A 12,678-nucleotide genomic window follows, 5' to 3' on the forward strand; every position below is an offset into this window, starting at 1 on the left:
AGTTTTCTTATGAACTTTTTTCTTTTAAGCTTTCACTAAAAAAAAAAAAAAAAAAAAAAAAATTCCTGGGGAAAATAAGAAGAAAACAATAGACTAAAATCATGACAATTTTTTCTCTTTTTACAGATACAAGTTTGATAGAACTATGATAACAGCTACACTTATACACTGCTTACCATGATTACCGTAGCCACCATGTAATGTCAGTTCCTTGGGGATTAGTCACTACATGTGTTTTACATGTGGCTCATTCAATTCTCAATGATCTGGGGTAACAGGTACTGTCCTCACCATTTATAATGAAGAACCAAGGCAGAGAGGTTAAACTGCCAAAACTATAGATATAATTACAGATAACACAGAAAGCTGTCTCCCAAGGTTTTTCTAGATTTCTTTTCAAACACATAAAAATAGTCACACTAATTCATTCAATCAAGAAAGATCTTTCGAGCATTTACTTCATACCGAGGACTCTGGGTCTAACACTGTACGAGGTAAATGTGTTCCCCGTGGCTGGAGAGTTTGCATCAGGTAGCTGTGATTTACTGGGCATCTGCCATATGCCAGGTGCCAGGTTAAGTGCTTTGTGTGAGTTATCTCACTTAATGTCAAAAGAACATCTTCCCTAATTGGGATTATATAATCTACATACTTTAGTATCCCATACATCTAACAGTATATTTCAACATTTCTCCCTTGTTTAAAAAATAGGTTGGTGCGCCTTAGTCAGGTAAGCATCCGACTTAAGCTCAGGTCATGATTTCATGGTTCGTGGGTTCGAGCCCCGGGTCGGGCTCTGTGCTGACAGCTCAGAGCCTGGAGCCTGCTTTGGATTCTGTGTCTCCCCCCCCTTCTCTCTGCCCCTCCCCTGCTTGTGCTATCTCTGCCTCTCAAAAATAAACAAACATTAAAAAAAATGGCAAATGTGATTCTTAATGGCTATATGACAACCACACTGTATTAAGATATCAGTATTTATTGATCCACTCATTATCATCTGTCACTCTGGAGCTAGCCTCCTTCTGGATTTCCTCTTTCTCAACAATCATGAGTAACAAGAGAAAGGTAGGGGTAGCCTACTTCCTTCAACTATGGATGGCATTAGACACACCACAGACTAATGGCCCTCTCTTCTTTGTGCATACATTTTAAAGTAGAACTCTGAAGCAGATATATAGAAAGCAAAGTCATAAGAATGATGAGAATTTTAGCCAAGACAGCTGCGCTCCATGGGCTGACAAGTCCTTGGGCTCCAATGATGCCAGCCAGCTGGTTAAGTCAGTCTCGCTCCCAAACACAGCTGTCTGAAAACAGCATTATCATATTTTCCCTAGGGGACTGAATTTTCAACAAAATAAACTGAATCACAACATAGCTGAGTTCAAGTGGGGCGAGGGGGTAAGAAGAGAAGGGGACTTAAAGCAAAAACAACAGAAACGTCCTGGCTTCCAGAGGAATTGGCACCCCTAAAAATAAGTACCAGCGCTATGCATATATATGTACAAGTCTCCTGAGTATCTGCGAGGGAAGCAAAAAGAAACCATGGTTCTTAATGAGCGCAAGGACCACAGCCTCTAAGAGGCTTTCTCCCCTTTACTGTGTTCCCGAAACAACACTGAGCCATGAGCCTACTCCCGGGTGAGCACCTCATGGCACACGAATATCACTGACATGTAAACCTTGCTCCTGTATGTGATCATCCGTGCCTGCATGCCAGGTGCTGTGCTAGGTACTCACGTGACCTCTCTCTAAGCCGCAGGTCAATTCAGCATGTAAAGTAGGGTGAGCGTGCCATGGGAGAGATTTCCTGACCTGCTGCACAGCAAAGCAGGAGAGGGGTGGGAACCGGAATCTACGGCTGTGGCTTCTCCCATCTGCACTCTCCACTTCTTCAGCCGTCTCATTCTTTCAGCTCAGCTTTTCCAGCCAATCTTCACTATAGAAGCCATTCCCCAGACCCACAAGCACGGATTTCAACAGGTAATGGTGCCTCTTAGCACCCCTCTGCCTCTGGCCTCAAGTACAGCCCTCTCGGCCATCCCGATAGCTGAAAACATCTGAAAATGAATTCAGACTTAGTGAGAGGCCTCCGCCCCCTTACGTCTGGCCTCCAAGCTTTGGAGCTCTTTGCGCAACTATAATGGGCACAGAGATAATGTATATGCATATTAATTTCAACTGTCACCAAAAATGTGGTGGTTGTACTCCTGCCTAAAAACTGTAGGAAACGCTGGGGAAACAAAGATGACTTGAGTTGTGAGGAAAGGCCGTGGATTTCGGCAGATGTGTGAAAAATTGCTTCCAAAGCAATGCTGATACACACCAAGCAGGAAGAGATGTGGGAACATAGGAGAGTATTTGCTTCTTGCACATGGGTAGCTTTCTTTCAAAGAAAAGTTGTTTGGGAAACCAGCACCATTTCGGGTGAGAACTACAGTCCCCAAGGCCAGCTCTCTGGGCGGCCTCGAGGCAAGCCAGGCCCAGGCCGCTGAAGAGCTCTGATGGGGCTGTTCTCACGCGCCAAAATGCAAAGTGCCGGACACAAGACTATCGCCACTGTGATTACATGTGTTTCTGAAGTGCAAGGGCACCTCTGTAAATGAGACCTCACGACCACCAGTGCAGAGGATACAAACTTACATTAAGGAGACTGGGAAATAATTCCCCAAAATACTGTTGTTCTTTTAACTCTGAAACTTGAACAAATGCAAGCTGTTTCAAGCCTGCTTATGGTCTGGCCACCTTCTAGCCAGGCCAAGAGTTTGTCTCTGTGCCAAAAGCTCAATTTGGAATTCTGATGCGAATCTGAATTTTTCACAGTTTTGTTGGTTATTCCGATCCTATTTTGCTTGGAAGAGATAATTTCAAGAAAATCCAACGAGGTTTCCTTTGTTCTGTTCAGAACAATCAGTGTACAAATGACTGCTGAATGATGGAAGGGTGAGTTCCCATCACCTATGAACAATGGATTTATGGAACTCTACCATGTGGCTGGAACAGTCTACTCATGTCACAGAGACTTTCCAAATGAATACACAAGGGGGGAGGGGATTTATTTTGTGCCCCAAGTGGCCTGTTAATTCTATCCAAACTTACAAACTAATTCTGACTTAGTTAGGAACGGCTTAGAAATAAAAGTTTTTTGGAAAGCTGGGGTGCTTGGGTGGCTCTGTTGGTTGAGTGTCTGACTTGGGCTGAGATCATGATCTCAGGGTTTGTCAGTTCAAGCCCTGTACTGGGCTCCCTGCTGTCAGTGCAGAGCCCGTTTCGATCCTCTGTCCCCCCTGCCCTCTGCCCCTCCCCCATTCTTGCACTTTCTCTCTCAAAAATAAATAATCATTAAAAAAAAAACTTATTGGGAAGGCTATAAGCCTTCTGAAAGCTACTGAGGAATAAAACTGTAAAATAAAAAAACAACTCTGGATACTCTTCCAAGTACTCTCAATTTCAAGCTTCCTATAAGTGGAATTAGCAGTCCCATAAATACCAAGCTCCTGTTTCTCCTTAAGCTGTGGTCAGGAGAGTGGTCAGGGCACTTTGGGCTCTGCAGTCACACAGAACCGGGTGGAGTCCAGGTTCTGCTGCTTGCTCAGTGGGCAACACCTACAGCTGCACTGACCTCACCAACACTGATAATCAGCATCACTGTCACAAGGCCACAAAAAGCACAGGAAAGGAATGTACACTTGTCATATGGGTGGAAAGCAAAGAGGCTTGGGAGCTAGACAGACTTGGGTTCAACTCAGGCAAGAGCCTCAACCCCTCTGAGCCTGTTTCTCTTGTGTAAACAAGGAGGATCCTATTCCTGCCTCACAGAGCTATTAAAAAGCTAAGGCACATGAAGCACTGAGCACACAGAACCCAGCAAAGAATGGCCTAGAGATGGTAGTGGTATAAATAACAATAAAATAACCAATAGGTATTGAGTGGCCATCATGCTCAGTTATTTGAATAAATTATCTCATTATTTTTACTCAGAATAACTCTGTAAGAAAGGTACTATTATTCTTGGCATAGTGAATGCGAGGAAACTAAGACTCCGTGAAGATAAACTGATTTGTCCAAGGTCACCTATGTGCACGTAGCTGGACTGGAAACTTAGCACGACTGTCTGGATCTTACCCACCTGTAGTCTTTATACTTATTATTAATTTGAGAGACAGAGGACAAAATAAAAAGGATACAAGTTTTACAGTTCAATGGATCCGACTTTAGTTGCTTACTAGTAGTTCTGGGACTCTGAACAAGTTGTGTAACTCTCTGACCTTCAGATGCCTCATCTGTAAAAACTCCCAGGACTGTGGCGAAGACTGAAACACCTAACACGGTTTGACACTCAGTGTTCACGAGATATTACTGCATTCAATAAAAAAGTGGAAGAAGGGAAATAAGTGGAGACTCAACAATGAATTATTTGCAGTCAGGACACAAGGATTTAATTTATAAGTGCAAATTTAATTACTGCTCTTTGCAAAACATCGATCTTAACTGCTTACAGCAATGTTAAAATTTCCTGTTCTTTTCCTTTGCATCATCTACAAAACTCAAATTTCACTGCCTGCTCCCCCTGCCTGCCAGAGGCCCATCTTGACACTGTAGACCACTGACACTTGCTAAATTTGTTTTTAGCCATGGCACATACACATTTTTACACCTCTTCCGGTCCCGTTCATACATGCTCCTGTAATTTACAAGGATTAGGAGCTTCCCTATAATGTGTGGGGTACACTCTTTATTATGTGCTGTGATTTTTATGGGAGGAAAATTAGGTCATGATGAAGAGTTTCTGGTCTGTAACTGCAAAGTAGCTCTCAGACAATAAATCAATGACAGAGGCCTGGGGATTACAAAGCAAAACAGAAGAGACTGAATGTTTTCCTGAGACACAAATTCATCAGTTCCAAGTATTAAAGGATCAACAAATCTGGGCTTGTTTAACGTGAGGACTGTCTGCTTTGGGAGTGGAAGGCTGGAACTACCGAGCAGGGCTCGCAGACTGCCCACTCCCTCTCATGGACAGACAGTACAGCAAGGCCACTTAGGGCCCGAGAAGCCATAAACCCGGCGCCTTTCCATGAGAAAGCCAGGCAAGTCGTAATAGGGCTCATTTATAGTAACAGTTAAGAAACCAAATTCATAGGCTACAGCTACAGAGAGGGTTTTTAAGGACAATTGGAAGTCCGATGTCCTATCGCTATCAGCATTTTGGCAGAGAGATCAACAATTTAGAAAGTAGTTTGGGAGTTTTATTAACAGTCCTTCAAGAAGAAACCAATTCCATTTAGTAACGGAGGGCATATATAGGTGGCACGGGTAATCCATGGGATGTTAGGGTTTTCACTATCTCAAAAAAGGTTCTATTTCTTGTTCTCTTTGTCAACAGAGAGGAAGAGACGAAAACATAACAAAACTCTACCCTTATCTGAGCAACATTAAAGGAGCTACACATTCACACAATGATTGGTTTATCTGGGGCTTATTGGGAGGGAATATACATGCTTAGATCCACAACCTTATCACATGATTAAAGATTAACTTGCACACACTTGACACTCAAGAAAAGTAAAAAGGCCTGTGAAGGAAGCATTCCAGCCCAGCATACAAGTAAATCTCGCTTACTTTTAAACCTAACATGGATAGGATCAAAAAAAGTACATTCAGGAATGAATGGAAGGAAAGGTCACAAAAATTCCTGATGAACACATAAAAAAAGCCACGATCATAAGATACAAGATTAATTTCCAATTAATTCCCCTAATTCCCAGTCTCCATCATCATCATTAATGTTGCATATCAACAACAGCTTGAAATATCAAGAAAATGAAATAAAGCTACCAAATGCTTGTCAGTTGCCAGAAACAGCTCAAGCCAATTGCATCTTATTAACTGATGTACATTTTGTGTGCAAACCCCAACAGCAGCGCAATGGATTTCAATTCCACTGACATTTTGGTAAAAGCAGATCAAGGTAGTTTGGTGGGCCCAAATCAACTCAAATCAAGACAACTGCGTTGAAAGACACTACCATTCCAATGGGAATGCAAGATTGCTTAGGCCATGGTGTTTACCCTAGTGTTTAGTGGGGCCATCCATGGTTACCAGCTCTTCTCCTTGTCATGTAAGATTCAAAGTTAACATACTTTAAAAGGGGGCATCTTTGGGCATTTCTAAGAATTAACAATGTAAAGATCAACCCTCCTACCTCTTCCAAAGCAAACTGATGAACTGGGAAAAGAATCATGATGATTTCTTTTATAAAAGATCGACAGGCATTAAAAGGGGCAATACTGATAAAAGCATGTGGTGCACGGGCACATATGTGCACATGCACATTCTTCTTCATGTACAAAAACCCTTTTGAGTGTCACAGCCATAAGAAATATTGTGGACCATTACAGAACGAGTGGGTCCAATCCTACTATTATAGGTTGGAATTTAATAGGAAGATGTAACACACACACACACACACACACACACACACACACACACACACACACGTTATTAACCAGAGATTTCATGTTTAACTAAAACTATATTAAGAAGAAAGCAGTTTGTTTCCTTGATAGGATTGCTCTTCCCAAACGTCTAAAATTTTAAAGTTATTGGCAATGCAGTCTTCCAAAAAAAAAAAAAAAAATTTAAAGTAGCAAAATCCCTAGGCTTTGGGGCATTTTACAATGACAGCACTCACCATTTTGCTTTACTATCTTAACTACCAGCATATAAATATTGGTACCTGCCACTATAACCCTACATATTGGCCTGCTTGATGTTTTAAGGCTGAGAGTGATCAGCTGTGAGCTGGGCAAAGATTGCATCCATACAGAAATGGTCATTTTACATAACAGATTGTTACCTTAAACCAAGTTTGCAGCAAGACTTAAAATCTTTCCCCTTTGAAATGTGACTACAGGTTTGTTTGTTTGTTTAAAAAAGGAAATCTCTTAAGTTTATTCTTCTTTAGATCTCACGAAGAACCAAATAAAATTAGGATCTTAGTGTACCTTGTGTTAAGTAAGGGCTGCAAGTCAAAGGTTACACTCTGAAATTGTTTTTATATATAAAGCCACAAGTTTACAATAGTATAGTCAACTCTATGATTTCACGATTTAACAAGTGATTTTGATATCAATAATCAGAGTGCAATTTGGTTCGGCTCCCAGGGAGGTCCTTCCAAAGTGATGAGGTAATCATTTCACCCCTTTACCAGGAAACCTGACAGTTCTCATTTTTCAGGAGTAAACGCAAACCCTTTCCTATAGCTTTCAAGACTCCAGGCAATGGGTAAAACCAACAGTTTTTGGCAGCATCCCCCCACCACTTGCTAACATATAACCCACCATTCTTTCTCAACTGTGTAAAGTTTAATACACATGAGTTAATTAATCCTGATTGACTGACGTTCCCCTGGAAGGCTGTTCCTCTTGTCTCAACTCTTTCTCTGCCTAGAAAACGTCTTTATCTGTCTGAGCCTGATACTAACAAAATTAAATGATTTCTCCTCAGTGATGCCATACATTTTACTCGTCTTATTGGATGCCACTTAGCACACGGTATCATATTGAGTTGTACCCTGATAAAATTGGAGCACCTTGGGAAAAAAGTCCCTTCTTACTCATTTGCAGCCAACAGTAGGTGCTCAAACAATGCAGTGCCCAGAGACAAACTAGAACAGATTTGAATAGCTTGGGTTGTGAAAGCATTTCAGCCCTAGCTCCTCTCCTAAAGGCTGTTTCTTAAACTTCTTGCACATCAGGTTTATAATTTGTAAATTAGAGGAAAAATACCGATCTTACAAAAATGAAATGATATGATGGATATAAAGCTGCTTGGCACATTATCTTGTAGACAAGAAGCTATAAGTAAAAGTTAACTATTGCTGGGGTGCCTGGGCAGCTTAGTCGGTTAAGCATTCAACTTCAGCTCAGGTCATGATCTCGGTTTGTAGGTTCGAGCCCCACGATGGGCCCTGTGCTGACAGCTCAGATCCTGGAGCCTACTTCAGATTCTTTGTCTCCCTCTCTCTCTGTCCCTCCCCTGCTCACACTATCTCAAAAATAAATGAGCATTAAAAACTTTTTTAAAAAGGGTAACTATTGCTGCCAATATTACCTCTAGACTATGCACGTTACAAAAATCCATTACCTACATATCTGTATGTATTACCAAACATGGAAAAAGGACGATCCCCCATGAGTCCCCAAACATAATTGCTATCTTCTGGCTTTTTCCTCTCTGCCTCCACTTACTGTGGGATATTTATTTCCTACAACGGTTCCAAACAGTGCTCTCCTCGCTGGATCTGCAGGGGGAGGTGAAGGACAGAGTTTCTGGCCATATGCTTTAGCCATATGCTTAAGCCAGTTCAAACACAGGAGCCTTTTTCCTTCTCTTCAAAAAAGATGTTTTGTCAGGTAAAAGAAAGTGAATTTTCTGGCTAGCAAGCATTCCCCCTCCTCTCTCTTTTAAATGTCAATTTTGATGACAAAGAGGTTTTTCCAGTTTTAGACATTGATGAGTTAGTTCCCCACACTGAGGCTTTCAAAGGGTATTTGAGGACTAACTTGTCAGTATCACCAAATGTCCCCCGGTTCTGTAAAAATTGGCAATGCTGAGGGGAAGGAGAAGAGTGCTTCCTATAAGAAATACTGAGGAGCTGCCTGTGTTTAGGGCAAGACTCTCATAGGAAAGCAATGCCTTCTCCAACAGAAACTACATGCAAACCTGCCAGGCATGCGAGGTGAGGTCTTATGAGAGAACCCCTGCACAGACAGCAGCCCACAACTGCTCCTTCACCTTTATGAGCACAGTGCTTCTCCCAGCAGAGGTGGGTTCTATTTCCCACCCTTTCAATCTTGCTGGCCTGGTGACCTGCTTTAACCAACAGAATGTGGCTGAAGCAACACTCTGTCTATTCCAGGCCTACGCCTTAGGAGGCCTTGTGGTTTCTCTGTTTGCCCCCTTGATAGTTTGCCCTAGACTACCAAGTGATGAGGGATCACATGGAGACAGAGAGACAGAGACCCCCAGGAAGAGGATCAAGGTATCCCAGGACAACTAGTACCAAGGTTTCAGATGTGTGGACTAAGGCCCTCTTGGATCATCCAGCTGCAGTCAGAGCATTCCAGCAGATACCATATGGGACACACAGGAGCCCTCCTCAAATTTTCTGACCCACAGAATTGAGGGCAAAAAAAAAAAAAAAATCCTTGCTATTTTAAGAAACTAGGTTTGGAGACAATTTTTAAGCAGGAATAGGTAACTGAAACAGGCATCTTAAGATTCTCCCCCCCACCCAAGGAAGGAAAAAAAAAAAAAAAGAGGTTAGAGTGGGAGAGAGCCAAAGCATAAGAGACTCTTAAAAACTGAGAACAAACTGAGGGTTGATGGGGGGTGGGAGGGAGGGGGGGGTGATGGGTATTGAGGAGGGCACCTTTTGGGATGAGCACTGGGTGTTGTATGGAAACCAATTTGACAATAAATTTCATATATTGAAAAAAAAAGAAAAATAAAACAAAACAAAAGATTCTCCCCCACCCCCAACCGTGTGTGTGTGTGTGTGTGTGTGTGTGTGTGTGTGTGTCCAGTGGCTAGATGCCTAGGTTTCTATACCCTCTCTTGGTACCATCTTCTATTATTGGGTGCCTCCTAATTTTATTCCAAAGGACCAAGTAAATACGTTCTACAAAATGTTCGTAACAATATGAGGGAGTATTATGCCAGTAATTGTGGGGGCCATATATTTAAGACCTGTATTCAGATTTGTTTCAAGCAAGAGGGCATATACTATTGCATGCTTCTTACTGGAGGACAGGATGCAAAGATGCTGTTGGAAAGCATTTCTTCATGTGGGGTTTCAGAATTTTGTCCTACTCATGATGCTAGTTAAAAAAGTAGTCACTCATTTACATTTGTGTATGTGCGCATGTTTCTAGAAAATTACAGTCAAGCCTAAGGGAATGCTCATTAAATATTAACTAAGATCTTAATAGCGTAAATTTTAAAGAACAAGTCTCTGACAATATTCATCTGAGGACACAAAAGTGCTCTGGATTTGATGACTGAAGTTCATCAAATGGGAGGAAATTAATCCAAAGCATCATCTCCAAAAAGCCAGGGGCCAGAGGATGGCCACGGATGCTTAGGATTCCTATTAAGTGGATCTAAGAAGTGCTTATTTTATACCCAACCAGCCCTAAAGGTATATTTAAAAAGTAGTCCAGCTGATTTACTCTAAGTTGTTTTTACCAAAAAGGCAAACCTAATGAATGAATATGAAGGACTTTCTCCCCAGAATAATGCACATATCCAGGTCTTGCAAACTTTGGCCCACCATGGACCCCCGAGGGGTCCTCTATTGAGGTGGTACGTTAGCTCCCTCACCACTGGAGACAGGCACTCTGGTGCAGCCTTCATCCCAGAAATGTTTTCATTCATAGTCCTTCATCACTGGCTCCCACAGGAACATAAAACCTCACTGTGATTCATCCCACTCTCTGGCATAGACTACTGAAAGAGAGCATATAATGAAGCACTGTAATACTCTCTTAATGCTTTATGTACCTTAACAAATACCAGCAGAGAGAAGCATAATTTATAATCCAACAAACCAGATGTGTATTTTCAACCAGTTCTTGCCCATATACTTACAGACCTGACCATGCACTTCAAATTTCATTTCTATTTCTGTATTTTGTGTCCTAGGCAGGATGGCTCCTTGTTTACACAAGTTTCAATATTGTTTTAGCACTTTCTGGTCCTTTTCCATATCTTGTGACTTTTGAATATGCTTGCTGGCTTTGAAGGCCCAAAGATACCAAAAAGAGTTACAGTTCAAAAATCATTAGACACTGCCCTTTGGGGAGATGGAATATAATCAAACTGCTCATTCCTCACATATCTGTCTCAACATTTAATCGTTTATTCACAAAAAGATTAAGTTGTAAAAAATATTATTTTTGGGAGAGGGGAACACGTGACATTCAGAAGTAGACTTGAGCTCTATTTTCAGAGAACTCTGTTGAGACTGTTCAAAACAATAGTTTTCCATTAATGAGCCCTACTTCATGCCAGATTCTTGGCTAAGTCCTTTATATATCATCTTGTTTAAGCCTCAGCAATCCAACTGAAGAAACATGGCAAACTGGCTAGCGACTCATCCAACTTGCTTCCCCTTGCTCTGGGTACACAGTTCAGTCACTTTCCCAGCCTCCTTTGCAATTAGATGTCACCATGTGACTGACTTCTGGCCAATGGAATGTGGAAGAAAATAAGGAAAGCATCTTGGAGGCTTAGTTCATGCACTCTTAACCCAGGGTTCCACGCTTTCTCATTTTCCTCGCCAACTGGTTGATTACAGAGATCTGCAGAGCAGAAAGCAGAGCTACTAGAAGGAAGGGACATGCTTTACTTAACTACTACATAGGATGCCACTCTCAGAATACCCACAGTGAACCATTATGTGAGCAAGAGATAAACTTCTATTTCCTGATTCACTGATATTCGGGGGTTATTTGTTGCAGCGGTTAAAGTGTACTGAAAGTACTTTCATGAGCATAGAGAGGTTAAGTAATCTACTCAATAAGTAGAAAGAGGTGGCAGATTTGAATCCAAGTGTCTTATCTCTAGAAACCATTTTTTTAAATGTTTATTTATTTTTGAGAGAGAGACAGAGTGCAAGCATGGGCGGAGCAGAGAGAGAGGGAGACAGAATCCCAAGCAAGCTCCAGGCTCTAAGCAGTAGGCACAGAGCCAGACGCGGGGCCCGAGCCCCTAAGATGCGAGACCATGACCTGAGCCAAAGTCAAACGACCAACCAACTGAGCCACCCAGGCGCCCCTCTAGAAACCATTTTTAACTGTTATTCAATTATATTCCCTTTTCGCAAGTTCATTTTTGTCATATATCACACAAACTTCACCTATACCTAATTAGACTATATATGAGAGAGGTGGCTGGATGATGCTCCAAAGTTGGCAACAAAGAAAACGTAATTTTTCAAATAAATAATATGATTTCCTATCTCTATTAACCATGTAAGAGAGAGGCCATGCTACTCACACAACTTTGCAGGATATTTGTTACTTTTTCAAAGTTTACCCTCAGAGGGTCTTGGGTAGTTAATTTTAACTCTCTACAACAAATTACCTCAAAGACCTGGTGACTTAAAACATTTAGCACCTCTCTCAGTTTCTATGGGTCAGGAATTCAGGAGAGGCTTAGCTCAGTGGTCTTCTATGAGGTTGCACACAAGATGTCGGTGGGGGCTGCATCATCTGAAAGTGTGACATCCAAAGCAGCTCATTCACTTGGTGGCCAAATTGGTCTGCTTGTTGGCAGGAAGTCTCACTTTCTCCCCACAGGGTTGTGTGACTGCCCTCACAACATGGTGGCTTATTTTCCCCAAAGCGAGCAAGTCCACAAGCCAAGGGCAATGTTGCAAGGCCTTATTTGATCAGTGTCCAAAGTCATACTCCATTATTTTTGCAATAGCCAATTGATCACATTGGGATCAATACTGGATTCCCCTATGCAGTGAAGGGACTACACAAGGCAGTGAATACCAGGAGGCAAGGGTCACTTGGAGCCATTAGGGAGGCCAGGTACCACAAGAGCCCATTCATTCATCCAACACAAATATACTGAGTGCCTATGAGGATCTGGGGACAAAGCAGTGGA

General features: G+C 41.9%; 1 protein-coding gene across 5 annotated transcripts in view; it reads right to left on the reverse strand.

Moving 5' to 3' along the window:
* ARHGAP26 (Rho GTPase activating protein 26) overlaps window positions 1-12,678 on the reverse strand; it is a 425,071-nt gene that overhangs the window by 88,333 nt on the left and 324,060 nt on the right. The gene's annotated exons all lie outside the window — the stretch shown is intronic.

Source organism: Neofelis nebulosa, chromosome 1 (genome assembly GCF_028018385.1).
Source record: "Neofelis nebulosa isolate mNeoNeb1 chromosome 1, mNeoNeb1.pri, whole genome shotgun sequence".
NCBI lineage: Eukaryota > Metazoa > Chordata > Mammalia > Carnivora > Felidae > Neofelis > Neofelis nebulosa.